Genomic DNA, 16,026 nt, shown 5'->3' on the forward strand with positions numbered 1-16,026 from the left:
CCTTTCAGTCAGGTCTCCTCTTCATCTTCTTTTACTTAAACTCTAAAGGCTCAGCTCTTTTATTCTTTCCTCCAAACTCATCCCCTGTAGCCCTCAATCAGCCTCGTCGCTCTTCTCTGGACCTTCTCTAGCACTGCTATGTCCTTTTTGTAGCCTGGAGACCAAATCTGCCCCCAGGACTCCAGATGAGGCCTCACCAGTGTGTTATAAAGCTTGAACAGAACCTCCTGTGACTTGTACTCCACACATCAAGGCGCTATATAACCTGAAAGTCTGTTAGCCTTCTTAATGGCTTCTAAACACTGCCGGGAAGTCGATAGCTTAGAGTCCCCTACGACTCCTAAACCCTTCTCATAAGGTGGACTCTCGATTTTCTGACCGCCCATTGTGTATTCAAACCTAACATTTTTACTTCCTATGTGTAATTCTTTACATTTACTGACATTACATTTCATCTGCCCAAGCCTGTCTGCTATCCATGTCCTTCTGTGATGATATAACGGATTCTAAATTATCTGCTAATCCACCTATCTTGGTATCATCTGCAAACTTAACCAGCTTGTTACATCCATCCACCCATCCATTTTCCAACCCGCTGAATCCAAACACAGGGTCACGGGGGTCTGCTGGAGCCAATCCCAGCCAACACAGGGCACAAGGCAGGAAACAATCCTGGGCAGGGTGCCAACCCACCGCAGGACACACACAAACACACCCACACACCAAGCACACACTAGGGCCAATTTAGAATCACCAATCCACCTAACCTGCATGTCTTTGGACTGTGGGAGGAAACCGGAGCGCCCGGAGGAAACCCACATGGGGAGAACATGCAAACTCCACGCAGGGAGGACCCGGGAATCGAACCCAGGTCCCCAGATCTCCCAACTGCGAGGCAGCAGCGCTACCCACTGCGCCACCGTGCCGCCCCAGCTTGTTACATTCTTATCAAAATTATTTACAAATATTAAAAATAACACCAGCCTCCGCACTGACCCCTGCTGGACGCTACTCACCCAATTCCGATTGGACTCCTCAGCCTATCACCCTCTGCTTCCTGTGTCTGAGCCAATTCTGCCCCCAGCTACACACCACACTCTGAACTCCCACTTCTTTTAGTTCGATGCCCACCCTCTCATGCGGCACCTTATCTAATGCTTTCTGAAAGTCCAGATAAATCATATCATCTGCTCCACTTTGTTCGTATCCTTTTGCGGAGTGGTGGCTCTGAGGTTAGGGATCTGCACTGGCAATCAGAAGGTTGCCGGTTCGAATCCCGTAAAATGCCAAAAGGGACTCTGCTCTGTTGGGCCCTTGAGCAAGGCTCTTAACCTGCAATTGCAGAGCGCTTTGAGTAGTGAGAAAAGTGCTATATAAATGCAAAGAATTATTTTGTTGTCTCCTCATAGAATTCCAGCATGTTAGTAAAACACGACCTCCCTCTTCTGAACCCACACTGACTGTTCCTAATAATTCCAGTCCTTGCCAGGTGTTGCTCAATCTTATCCTTAATAATTCCATCCATTTTCCAACCCGCTGAATCCGAACACAGGGTCACGGGGCTGCTGGAGCCAATCCCAGCCAACACAGGGCACAAGGCAGGAACCAATCCTGGGCAGGGTGCCAACCCACCGCAGGACACACACAAACACACCCACACACCAAGCACACATTAGGGCCAATTTAGAATCACCAATCCACCTAACCTGCATGTCTTTGGACTGTGGGAGGAAACCGGAGCGCCCGGAGGAAACCCACGCAGACACGGGGAGAACATGCAAACTCCACGCAGGGAGGACCCTGGAAGCGAACCCAGGTCCCCAGATCACCCAACTGCGAGGCAGCAGCGCTACCCACTGCGCCACCGTGCCGCCCTCCTTAATAATTCCTTCCATTAATTTTCCTGTGATGCATGTTAAGCTCTCAGCCCCAGTCCAACAGTATCCATGTCAGACACAGGATCAGCTCTTCCCACTCCAGGGAGGCGACTATACACCCCTGCAGCCTCCACCTTGGAGCACCAAGTAGGTGGTTCAAGTAGGTGGAGTTGAATAAAATAGGTCGGCCGCAGTGGCCGCAGGTTTTCATAGCTTTGTATTATATATCTTTGGTAACACCTGGTTAAACTACAGTTAAGATTAGGGTTGAGGGAGGGACATCTGACTCCAGTCAAGTGACAAAAACCTGCAATCCAATTGGCTATCCAGTGGAGCTGCTGCGTTTGGGGAGCTGCGGAGGCCGGTTGATGGACCATTTTCCATCAGGATCAGTGCATCGGTATCTGCAGTTTCCATATCTGCACTTTTTTCCAGAATGTAACCCTCACCGAAAACGAGAATTAACTGAAATTTGGCAACATTACTTACAAAAAAATAACTAAATATGTTACGTTTTAGCGGTCCGGTACCGTCACAGTGATTTTTTTTTTTTTTTTGGTGGAGATTCCAGCACCCAGCCTTGGCCCGACCCTGCACAAGCAGAGACACAAAATAAACGAATGAATAAATAATATTCAATGAAAACCCAATAAACAACCACAGCAATCAGACAAATCCACAACAATAAACACTCACGACAACGTCCTTATACAGTCCAATACAGCAAAAGCAAGTGAAATGGTTTGGTGTGAAGATGACAATCCCGAGAACAGATTCTGTAGAAAATGAGTGAAACAGTCCTGCCGGTAGTCCTGAGCGCCCCTTTTGAAGACGCACGATGATTAATCCACCACTACACACACGGCAGGCAGGCACGAGACAGACAGTCCATTCATCCTAACGGGAAACGATCCACTGGGCACAATTGACTTTTCAGACAACACGTTGGACAGGATACAAAAAAACAAAACAAAAAAACACCGATCTTTTGCTCCGTCAGGCCCCCTTTTAAACTTTCCCGCTGGCCTCTTTCGTCCCCAGCAGCCCCTACTTCCGTTCCAGTCATCCTATGCGTGGTAATCCCCCCCCTTGGGCTTCTGGGAAATGGAGTTCTTCCCACAGTCGCACTGCTACAACGCAGTCACTTATTATACATGGCAATGCGCTACATACGGGGCGTTACTTTTGTATGAAAAACTGCATGTTATTAAATCCACGAACCCTCATGAAATACACAGCTACTTTTGGTCATTTTCTTGTTTTATAAAAAGTGTTGCATGCCAGGTCACGTGCTTCAGGATGGTATGAATACTGGCTATAAAAAGCAGCCCCTTGTTGATGCTGTTTAACTTTTTAACGGTTTTATTTATAATATCAAAGCATTTTCCCAAAAGAGAACTCCATACGTGAACACACACGTGTTTTGTTTTTATACACAAAAGCGGTTTCGCCTTTTGTGTGTGTTTGTAAACGCACTCCGAGAAGCCGCCATGGGGGGTATTTTTCGTACTTCGCTTAAACAATCCGAGATCAGGTGCCTCATCCTGAATGAGTTAATGCCAGTGAAACTCATCCAGATAAGTCGGTTTTTCAAACGCAGCTGTGTATTAGATTAGTGTAGCTGGATCTAATCATACGAGATGAATGCGCGCGCCCGCGCTGAGTGAAAAGCCCAAATATATTGAGTCTAGAAAACATGATCAGCAAGTCTTTGATAGGCTGTAACAAAATGACCAAAGAACGGGCGCATTTTTTTTTTTTCACACACGCGGCGCAAGACCTTTTATTCGAAGGACACAAAGAATTTCAAGATTTAATATACACAAGCGGTAACACTGCAAAAGCAGCCCAGACCAGAAAAGACGGCTGGCAAAAAGTGGCCGAAAAAATTAAACGCTAAAAAGTGTACATTGTACTTACTGAATGCAGCGTTTCATTTCCTATGTGTCACATTAATTATTATTTAATATGTCATAATTCCAGATCAAACGTGAGCACAAGGAGAACATGGGAACAGGTTAAAGTGAAGTACAAGAATATACTTCAAACTGGTAAATATTGGTATATAACTATTTAAAGAATTGTTGACATAAAGAATCATATATAATATAAAAAACATTAATTTTAAAGCTAATAAGGAGGCAGACAAGCAAAAAACAGGTGGAGGTCCACGCGGTCCAGACCTAACCCCTGCAGAAGAGTTGGCTCTCCAGCAAAATGCCCATCGCCCTGTTTCTGAGGGCATTCCAGGGGGAAGCTCCTCCTCAGAACCAGTGGCAGGATGCAGTGGTCACTTCATTTCAGGTAAAGGATGGTCATTGCATATATTTGTCCTCCATGTGTGCTATAGGTATGTTCCATATAGCCCTCTTTTTTGTTGGGTCAGTTGCAGGGAATGTCATATCCCTTGAACCTGTGTCTGACCAACGAGATATTAACGAAGGTCAAATATTTGATGAAGACACTGTGTCTGATTATTCATCAGGAGGAGAGGTACATTTTCCAAATAATGTTTGATCAAACTCCACTGTGATCAGTTCCATGTGCCCCAATCACATTTGGAAATCCTGGTAATGAGAATGTTAGGCTGATTGTGGGATTCTTTATGGAACTGTGGGTGTTTTAGCCTGTGTATTACCTACCTACAATGGCATGAAACGCCTCTTTTATTGTCTGCACACGCAGGTGTCCAGGAAACACAATGAAAACCTGAAGGAAATGTTTCAGAGCCAAACAGACTTTACGAATTGCCTGGCAAACTGCACTTTTCGATAGATGTTCCGCATCGCCTACAGTATATAAAAAAGTGCCGCTTGCAAGAAACCTCAAAGCAATGCCTACTGTCTGTGTGGTTGTGAGAGCCCGACTTCGCCGAGTTTGACTTCGAATATACGGAGCTAATAAATCTTTGAGGTTCAATATTCCCCCTCGGCTAAAGCGGTATCTTTCGTACAGAATTTCCTCCGGGGGCAATAAAGGATCTTGCCGATCGCGCAAAACCCTCTTTATATGAAATTCTCTTCGTATAATTTGCGCACCAATATCAATTGGTCGCTCATTCATGAACGGCGAAGCCCTGACTGGATGACTTCCACACCGTCACTGATCACGTGTGTAAACTAATCCTTGTTTACGCAGAACAAACCTGCTCCGAGCAGGTTTGCGGATTTGGATGCGTTCCTATGACAACACTTCCAGCAAGAGTTTCAAAAAACCGACAGATCCAGGATCAGGCCAAATCGTCAACAATTACATCCGGCTAAGCGAGTAATCCACGTACGAAAAATACCCCCATGATCTTGAAAAAGAAAAGAAACACGAGCCGCTGAGGCACGTCAGAACGCCTGAGGTCCGTCCAAAACGCTCGTACCCACATCACTAGCTGAGGGCATCCCGTCCACGCCACGCCACGCCAGGGTCTGCGACAGCGACTGACGGACTGGCCAGCGGAGAAGATCGGAGGACACTCGGATAACTTTGACGGCTGCCGTTCTTGTTTCGAGTTACCGACCGCTAAGAGATAAAAGTGCAAAGAAAGCGCCTTTATTAACGTATGGTATATTCATGAGGAAGACCCCTGGGAGGACGTCATTGATAAAGATGAGCTGCCCTAATTTATACAGAGGGCATTTTAATTAAGCTCATTGTTATTCATTGCTTAATAGTGAGAGGACCACGAAGTAAGAGACACAGTTAAAGTCAGTCAAGCACAGCGGGCAAGATGGCAGCAGGTAGGACGGCGGAGCTGGAAGGTGCAAACAAGCCAGGGCTGCAGGACCGGCAGAACAAGAACGACACAACAACAACATCATCATTTATTTCTATCGCACATTTTCATACAAACAATGCAGCTCAAAAGTGCTTTACGTGATGAAGAAAGAGAAAAAAGACTAAATAATTAACATTAGGGAACTCTAATTAACATAGAGTAAAAGTAAGGTCCGATGGCCAGCGAGGACAGAAAAGAAAAAAAAAACTCCAGAGAAAAAAAAAATTAAAATCAGGGGTTTTGAGGCCACAAGACCACCCAGCCCCCTCTAGGCCTTCTACCTGACATCAATAACCCCAATCAGTCCTCATGGTATTCAGGGTTCTCATGGAAGAATTGGATGATGATGATGATGATGATGGTCATGTGGACCGCTTCGGTTTCCTCCCACAGTCCAAACACATGCAGGTTAGGTGCATCGGCGATTCTAAATTGTCCCTAGTGTGTGTGTGTGTGTGTGTGCCCTGCCCGGGGTTTGTTTCCTGCCTTGTGCCCTGTGTTGGCTGGGATTGGCTCCAGCAGACCCCGTGACCCTGTAGTTAGGATGTAGCGGGTTGGATAATGGATGGATGGAAATAAAAGATACTATATTATAGATAAGATAGGAAAGGCCCTACATAATAATAGTTAAGCAAAAGGCACCATATGATTGATTTATTGATCATCAAAAGACACTATATGATTTACTGATAGATAGGCAAGGCACTATATAATAATAAATGAGCAAAAGGCACAACATAACAGACAGAAGGGAAAGGCACTCTTTCAGTTATCATGTTGCTTTGTCTTCCATCTTTCTTTGGCACACAGTGAGCCCACCTGCTCACGTGCTGCCCCCCATTGTTGTGCCCACCACCACACATAATTAGTGATTTATGTAAATGATTGTGTAATTAGTCCCCGATGAAGTGCACACGATCTGCATTACCTCATTAACGTGGCGCACCTTCTCGTGAGCCTCTATAAGCCAAAGGGGCTTCTATTTATTTATTCCCCCCACCCACCCATATTTCTTTTGTTCTTGTATCCCATTTCCAACAGAGTGTGATGAAATATTAACCATCGGCACAATCGTTTTGTCATCTGAACATTCCATTAGCTGCAAAATGATATTTTAATGGAAAACAAGTCACAAATAACAGGCTCTCCACCTTTTGATATAGCCCTCTACTACTAAATCAATTCTACCCTGAAGTAAAAAAAAAAGAAAAGAAAAGAGAACTTGTCTTGTAAATGTTTAATCGACTTCTCAAGAAGACGCTCATTTCGCTTGATGGCTGTAATTTAAAGTCCGATCAGGTCTCCGCGTGATCCCAGGTGTGGCAGACAGCTGTGCTCTGACGTCTCATTTAAACCGCGAACCCAAGTACGAGTGAGTGGGTCGTCTTGTTTAGAATTCATTTCAATGATATGCAGCGACTAAATATTTTCGTTTGGCTCGACACACTCTGCTGTTGCAGCTTTTTGAAACAAACATTTGTCTTATTAACATTTTTTCACCCTTTTGTTCTTAATAATTCATTCAGCATTTCTTTCACTCTGCTTTTTACGAGCAGATAACCCGTCTGGAATAAAATCCTTGTGGCTTCTTTTGACGTGGCTGCTGAGCCCCTACGGCTGCCCAGTGCTGGCCTGTCCCTGTGTTTGCTTGTGTAACGTGTCACCTCCAGTTCACAGTCACATGATGTCACATACCCGCTCCACCTAGTCCGTGGCTCACTCCAGTAACATGACAGTCTTTGGGGAGCAATGTGTGCACATGAGAGCTCAGCAAGAAATACAATACATAGAATGAAGTGACGAGGAATCTTATATATAATTCACCAGCCTACTCACTCACTCACTGACGTCCGCCCGAAGCCGAATGCGCAGTCGCCTTCTGCGCAGCTGCCCGAAAAACCTTACCAGACCGACATCGCGACAGGCGGCGGATTTATGGCCGCGAAAATTCAAAGAGAAATGCCACTTCGATTAAAGCTCTAGAGGTCTGAAAGGCGATTTCGACTACAGCTCGAGGCCTAATTACGCATTCATTCAATACACCTATATCAGGTTTGTGGTGCTTATACTTATTACTATTCGAAACGGGCTCTTTATCTAGTAAGAAATAATAATTCATTACATTTATATAGCGCTTTTCTCAGTACTCAAAGCGCTATCCACACAGAGAGGAACCGAACCCATGATCTTCGACAGTCTCTTTACTGCAAAGCAGCAGCAGCACTACCACTGCACCACCTGTGAGGTAGAAGAGAAGCTCGTCAGTCTAATGTGTCGTGTTTTATGTACCGCAGCAGAATAAAAAAAGAGAAAAAGGACAGAGATGGCGGCGGGACTTCTGTTAACCCTTCATACAGCACCCTTTCCATCAGGCAGCACGCTATTGGCTGTCAGAAAAAGGGGCGGGCACAACTGTACCGGAAGGTGGTCATGCAGCCAATAAATATGACATGGCCAGCGATTTTCAATCATGCCAATCGACTCGGTCAAGTGAGAAGATCGGCAAGTCTGACACAACCTATGGCTAGAAACTGCGTGATGTGCTTTAGCCGTGGATTCCAAGATTGTGTCAAAATAAAAAGGGTGTCCAAAATGACTTTTTGTGTAAGTGTCTTCAAGCAGCCCATTCACTAATATTGACAGCTCAGAGTGCACTGGAGCCCATGGCTTCTAGGACCTGTCAGAGGGGGGGTCTCAATGCAGCAAGGTTATTATAGTTTTGTCTTTTTATATTAGTTTTTATTTCTATATTTTTTCAAACCTTACTTGGAAATTCAGTTTAGTTTTAGTTTTCCTTCATCGTGTATTTTTAGTTTTAGTTTAGTTTTTATTTCACAAAGATATTTCTATTTTATTTTTTATATATATTAGTTTCAGTTTTAGTTTTAGTAATTATGACATGGAGCCCCTACGGAGTTAGTTTTGTGGCAATATCAGACAGAACTGTACACTTAACAGATTTGGATATGAGTTTAATGTTCGTGGAAGCTTACTACACTGCCTGGTTTACTATCTGGTTTTGTTTTTGTCTGATAAAAACAAGCATAATCAAAACTAGATACTGAATATGAATAATTTTACACAATTTTATAATTTTTAAAATATTTTCTCATGAAAATCACAGGGGCTTAGGAAGAATAGGGCTCTTAGACTTGAATCAGTGTGCAGACCCCACCTAGCTGTACTAAGGGAAACAAAGAAAAACAAGCATGTAGTGTTAAGGTTAGAGGTGGTGAGTCTTGAATAGCCTACCATAAGGACAGTAAACCCATAATGAGCAGGGCAAGAGTAGGTAATAGGAGTACAGACAGGCACAAAACAACAGGGACAGCATCTGAGATTAAGAACAATATATACTGTACATTATCTAAACTTGTTTATCCAGAGCAGGATCACAGGAAACCTGGAGCCTACCCCAGCAGGTTTGGATGTAAGGCAGGAAAACTCCCTAGTATGCAATATGTATGGTATGGCTGATGTTAAGAACAAAATGTATATGATATTTCAACTATCTATTTTGAGAGAGAGAGAGAAACATTGAAAAAAGGGAGATAAATATTTTAAAATAGAATTCTGCTAATGGATTACTTTCATAATATTAGGTATTTTGAGTTGTGAATATGAACTAAAAAAGAGAAATTAATAAATATAGAATAAATGGAAAAACACATTAGTATGTTTCGTTTTTCATCACTTGTCAGACTCTCTACCTTTGTTTGTATCGCTTTGTTCTTAAACAATGTTTTTAAAGCAAAAGTGATTGGTCAGCAACAATATGCTGATCTTGTATGATCACCTAGTCAGTCTCTTGATCAGTGCCGTTTATTTTCAAAAATTGTGAGTGGTCTCCCCTCGACTTTCTTGTATACTCAGATATGGGGATGGATATTTGAGGAGTAAACCGCAAGACAAAGATTAGATTTATATATTATGTACATTATGGAACCATCACCAACAAATCAAATTAATAATATATTGAACAATTATTATAAAAGTAATGTTGAATAAATCGGATGTCTTCAGGTAAAGTACCACTTCCGGGTGATGGATTTGACCCAAAAGTTAATACAGACCTACAATTGTGGTGTAACAACCGCATGCCGAATTTCATCCATCTATCTAGTTGTGTTTTTGAGTTATCGTGTTTACACACACACACAGACACATACACGCGCGTGTACACACACACACACAATTCCGAAAAACAGTATTTTTGGACTCTGGGAGGTGTATAACGTCAATATTTTTTTCATTGAGAATTTTTTCATGATTACTATACTTTCTCTATACTTCGATTTCTCCTGTGCGAAGTGGCAGGTGAATTGCTGTCAACCAAAAACAGTCACCCGAGAAATAAACTGAAACGTTACTCGCTCATGATTTTTCTGTCCATATGGTAAACGTTTTGTTGACCAGCACATTCTGATTTCGGCCTTTTGCATTATGTCATGATATACAACAAGCGCAAAGAAAGGCGGCATGTAAATCACTTTCTTTTTCACACGCTTTACGCACCTGTATTCAGCTTGCTCTGTCACCGCAAATGCTGTGTGAACAGCCGCCCTCCGTCACCAGCTGCCGTTCGCTGGATTAATATGTGCGGGCAGCTCGTGGTGGATGACTTTTTGTTTTAGAGTTAAAACTTACAAGGGTTAAAGACTAATGGCAAGAATATTCATTCGAAAACGAAAACTAAAAATATTTTAGTAAATTATTATTTTATTTCAGTTAGTCTTTCCAGCTACTTTAATAGTTTCGTTTAGTTTTAGTTTTTCATTTCGGTTTTGTTAATTATTTTATTTCAGTTTACGAAAATGTTTTTTTAATAATAGTTTCAGTTTTGATTTTAGTTTTCGTTAACTATAATAACCTTGCAATGCAGTGACCCAAAATCAACTCCACTGGACCACACCTTAGAGGACCAGGTCGAAAATAAAATGCCAGATCACACGACAGGCGACAAGGTCTCTACTGGGCTGGATGCAAAAATTAAAATTACATTTTGAAAAATGGTCCACCAAAAATCCCACATCGTTAGACCATGCAGGTCAGGGTGACTGGCTACTCTATATGGGCTGTGTGTGTGTGTGTGTGTGTGTCCGCGTCCTGCACCCTTTGTGGGGTGGGGGTTTCTATCTTGGCCCAAATCCTTTGCACGACCCCAGCACCCTGCCAGCTTCTCCTGGTTGTAAAAATGAATGAGTTTATGAATATTGCAAGTGAATAATTAAATGAAATTTAAACTTTGAATCTCATAATTTAGATTAGATATACTTTATGTGTCCAAAGGAGAAATTAACATTTTACAGAAGCTTGAGAAGAAAAAAAAAAAAAAATATATATATATATACATATATATATATATATACGCATACAAAGTCAACAGGACATACGTTTAACTGGGACAATGTACAAGTAAAATTTAAGGCCAGTACTAAAAGTGCCAGAGAGACAAAAACGCCATTAACAGACACTTGGACATAAACCCAGCATATGCAAACTTAAGTAGTACATGTTCATAATAAATAAAACGTTACAACGAGTACCCCCCCCCCCCCACCTAATTTTGCTATATACAGTAATCCCTCCTCCATCGCGGGGGTTGCGTTCCAGAACCACCTGCGAAATAAGAAAATCCGCGAAGTAGAAACCATATGTTTATATGGTTATTTTTATATTGTCATGCTTGGGTCACAGATTTGCGCAGAAACACAGGAGGTTGTAGAGAGACAGGAACGTTATTCAAACACTGCAAACAAACATTTGTCTCTTTTTCAAAAGTTTAAACTGTGCTCCATGACGAGACAGAGATGACAGTTCTGTCTCACAATTAAAAGAATGCAAACATATCTTCCTCTTCAAAGGAGTGCGCGTCAGGAGCAGAGTCTGTCAGAAAGACAGAGGAAAGCAAACAAATCAATAGGGCTATTTGGCTTTTAAGTATGCGAAGCACCGCGGCACAAAGCTGTTGAAGGCGGCAGCTCACACCCCCTCCGTCAGGAGCAGACAAAGAGAGAGAGAGAGAAAAACAAAGTCAAAAATCAATACGTGCCCTTCGAGCTTTTAAGTATGCGAAGCACCGTGCAGCATGTCGTTTCAGGAAGCAGCTGCACAAAAGATAGCAACGTGAAGATAATCTTTCAGCATTTTTAGACGAGCGTCCGTATCGTCTAGGTGTGCGAACAGCCCACCTGCTCAATCCCCCTACGTCAGGATCAGAGAAAGTCAGCGCAAGAGAGAGAGAAAAGTAAGCAATCTAGCTTCTCAGCCATCTGCCAATAGCGTCCCTTGTATGAAATCAACTGAGCAAACCAACTGAGGAAGCATGTACCAGAAATTAAAAGACCCATTGTCCGCAGAAATCCGCAGAAATTGTCAGCAAAAAATCTGCGATATATATTTAAATATGCTTACATATAAAATCCGGGATGGAGTGAAGCCGCGAAAGGCGAAGCGCGATATAGCGAGGGATTACTGTATTGCCTTTGATTCTTGTAAGTCTAAGCGTTATCCTCTGAAGAAGGCCCCTAGCAGGGGCTTAAAGCTCAGGAATAAAAACTACTTCATGATACGTGATTCATTTTTCTCCCTTTGTGGATCTCCAGCTGCAAATATGCAAACCGTATTACAGACCTTCTCTTCCATACATACAGTGCATCCAGAAAGTATTCACAGCGCATCACTTTTTCCACATTTTGTTATGTTACAGCCTTATTCCAAAATGGATTAAATTCATTTTTTTCCTCAGAATTCTACACACAACGCCCCATAATGGCAACGTGAAAAAAGTTTACTCGAGGTTTTTGCAAATTTATTAAAAATAAAAAAATTGAGAAAGCACATGTACATAAGTATTCACAGCCTTTGCCATGAAACTCAAAATTGAGCTCAGGTTCATCCTGTTTCTCCTGATCATCCTTGAGATGTTTCTGCAGCTTCATTGGAGTCCACCTGTGGTAAATTCAGTTGACTGGACATGATTTGTAAAGGCACACACCTGTCTATAGAAGGTCCCACAGTTGACAGTTCATGTCAGAGCACAAACCAAGCATGAAGTCAAAGGAATTGTCTGTAGACCTCTGAGACAGGATTGTCTTGAGGCACAAATCTGGGGAAGGTTACAGAAACATTTCTGTTGCTTTGAAGGTCCCAATGAGCACAGTGGCCTCCATCATCCGTAAGTGGAAGAAGTTCGAAACCACCAGGACTCTTCCTAGAGCTGGCTGGCCATCTAAACTGAGCGATCGGGGGAGAAGGGCCTTAGTCAGGGAGGTGACCAAGAACCCGATGGTCACTCTGTCAGAGCTCCAGAGGTCCTCTGTGGAGAGAGGAGAACCTTCCAGAAGGACAACCATCTCTGCAGCAATCCACCAATCAGGCCTGTATGGTAGAGTGGCCAGACGGAAGCCACTCCTTAGTAAAAGGCACATGGCAGCCCACCTGGAGTTTGCCAAAAGGCACCTGAAGGACTCTCAGATCATGAGAAAGAAAATTCTCTGGTCTGATGAGACAAAGATTGAACTCTTTGGTGTGAATGCCAGGCGTCACATTTGGAGGAAACCAGGCACCGCTCATCACCAGGCCAATACCATCCCTACAGTGACGCATGGTGGTGGCAGCATCATGCTGTGGGGATGTTTTTCAGTGGCAGGAACTGGGAGACTAGTCAGGATAAAGGGAAAGATGACTGCAGCAATGTACAGAGACATCCTGGATGAAAACCTGCTCCAGAGCGCTCTTGACCTCAGACTGGGGCGACGGTTCATCTTTCAGCAGGACAACGACCCTAAGCACACAGCCAAGATATCAAAGGAGTGGCTTCAGGACAACTCTGTGAATGTCCTTGAGTGGCCCAGCCAGAGCCCAGACTTGAATCTGATTGAACATCTCTGGAGAGATCTTAGATAGATAGATACTTTATTAATCCCAAGGGGAAATTCACATACTCCAGCGTAGAAGAGGGCGCTCGCCATAACCGTCTGATAGAACATCTGCAGCATCTTATTGCAGATGTTGAAGGACGCCAGCCTTCTAAGGAAGTATAACCGGCTCTGTCATTTCTTACACAGAGCATCAGTATTGGCAGTCCAGTCCAATTTATCATCCAGCTGCACTCCCAGGTATTTATAGGTCTGCACCCTCTGCACACAGTCACCTCTGATGATCACAGGGTCCATGAGGGGTCTGGTCCTCCTAAAATCCACCACCAGCTCCTTGGTTTTGCTGGTGTTCAGTTGTAGGTGGTTTGAGTCGCACCATTTAACAAAGTCATTGATGAGGTTCCTATACTCCTCTTCCTGTCCACTCCTGATGCAGCCCACGATAGCAGTGTCGTCAGCGAACTTTTGCACATGGCAGGACTCTAAGTTGTATTGGAAGTCCGATGTATATAGGCTGAACAGGACCAGAGAAAGTACAGTCCCCTGTGGCGCTCCTGTGTTGCTGACCACAATGTCAGACCTGCAGTTCCTGAGACGCACATACTGAGGTCTGTCTGTAAGATAGTCCACGATCGATGCCACCAGGTATGAGTCTACTCCCATCTCTGTCAGCTTGTCCCTAAGGAGCAGAGGTTGGATTGTGTTGAAGGCGCTAAAGAAGTCCAGAAACATAATTCTTACAGCACCACTGTCTCTGTCCAAGTGAGAGAGGGATCGGTGTAGCATGTAGATGATGGCATCCTCCGCTCCCACCTTCTCCTGATAGGCAAACTGCAGAGGGTCTTAAAATCTTAAAATCAGATCTTAAAATGGCTGTGCACCGACGCTTCCCATCCAACCTGATGGAGCTTGAGAGGTGCTGTAAAGAGGAATGGGCGACACTGGTCAAGGACAGGTGTGCCAAGCTTGTGGCATCATATTCAACAAGACTTGAGGCTGGAATTGCTGCCAAAGGAGCATCGACAAAGTATTGAGCAAAGGCTGTGAATACTTATGTACATGGGATTTCTCAATTTTTTTATTTTTAATAAATTTGCAAAATTTGTCATTATGGGGTGTTGTGTGTAGAATTCTGAGGAAAAAAATGAATTTAATCCATTTTGGAATAAGGCTGTCACGTAACAAAATGTGGAAAAAGTGACGTGCTGTGAATACTTTCCGGATGCACTGTATATAGATATATACATATATATATATAAACTGCTCAAAATAATTAAAGGCCCACTTCGAAAACACATCAGATCTCAATGGGGAAAAAAATCCTGCCGGCCATCTCTACTGCTATGGACTGATATGGTGATGTGTTAGGAACAAAAGGATGGCAATGAAAATGATCAACCAACAGAGGGCTGAATTCAAAGACACCCCAGAAATCAAATGATGCGGCAGGCAAGTGAGTCCATTTTGCCGAAATTTCATTGCAGCAACTCTAAATCGTACTCAGTAGTCTGTATGGCCCCCCCTCCATGTGCTTGTATGCATGGCTGACAACGTCCTAATGAGATGACGGATGGTGTCCTGGGGGCTCTCCTCCCAGATCTGGACCAGGGCATCACTGAGCTCCTGGACAGTCTGAGGTGTCGGATGGACCCAAACATAATGTCCCACCTAGAGGTGTTCTATTGGATTGAGGTCAGACGAGTGAGCGTGGGGGCCAATCAATGGGATCAATTCCTTCATCTTCCAGGAACTGCCTGCATACTCTCACCACATGAGGCCGGGCATTGTCGTGCACCAGGAGGAACCCAGGATGCACTGCACCAGTATATGGTCTGACAATGGGTCCAAGGATTTCATCCTGATGCCTAATGGCAGTCAAGGTGCCGTTGTCTAGCCTGTAGAGGTCTGTGTGTCCCTCCATGGACATGCCTCCCACTGACCCCCCACCAAACCGGTTACAGGCAGCATAACGTTCTCCATGGCATCTCCAGACCTTTTCACGTCTGTCACATGTGCTCAGGGTGAACCTGCTCTCATGTGTGAAAAGCTGAGGGCACCAGTGGTGGACCTGCCAATTCTGGTATTCTATGGCAAATGCCAATCGAGGTCCACGGTGCCGGGTGGGCAGTGAGCACGGGGCCCACTAGAGGATGTCGGGCCCTCAGGCCACCCTCATGAAGTCTGTTTCTGATTGTTTGGTCAGAGACATTCACACCAGTGGCCTGCCTGCTGGAGGTCATTTTGTAGGCTCTGCCAGTGCTCATCATGTTCCTCCTGTCCCAAAGGAGCAGATACCAGTGGGTCCTGCTGATGGGTTAAGGACCTTCTACGAGGGGCCCTGTCCAGCTCTCCTGTCTCCTGAAATCTCCTCCATGCCCTTGAGACTGTGCTGGGGGAGACAGCTAACCTTCTGGCAATGGCACGTATTGATGTGCCATCCTGGAGAAGTTGGACTACCTGTGCCAGGTACCTCTTCACTGAGAGCAGTCACAGGAGTAAT

At 44.0% G+C, this 16,026-nt stretch overlaps 1 protein-coding gene across 1 annotated transcript in view; it reads right to left on the reverse strand.

The window, feature by feature from the left end:
- The window catches only part of zgc:153896 (uncharacterized protein LOC569930 homolog), a 50,092-nt gene that overhangs the window by 4,841 nt on the left and 29,225 nt on the right, over nt 1–16,026 (reverse strand). The gene's annotated exons all lie outside the window — the stretch shown is intronic.

Source organism: Erpetoichthys calabaricus, chromosome 11 (assembly GCF_900747795.2).
Source record: "Erpetoichthys calabaricus chromosome 11, fErpCal1.3, whole genome shotgun sequence".
Taxonomy (NCBI): domain Eukaryota; kingdom Metazoa; phylum Chordata; class Cladistia; order Polypteriformes; family Polypteridae; genus Erpetoichthys; species Erpetoichthys calabaricus.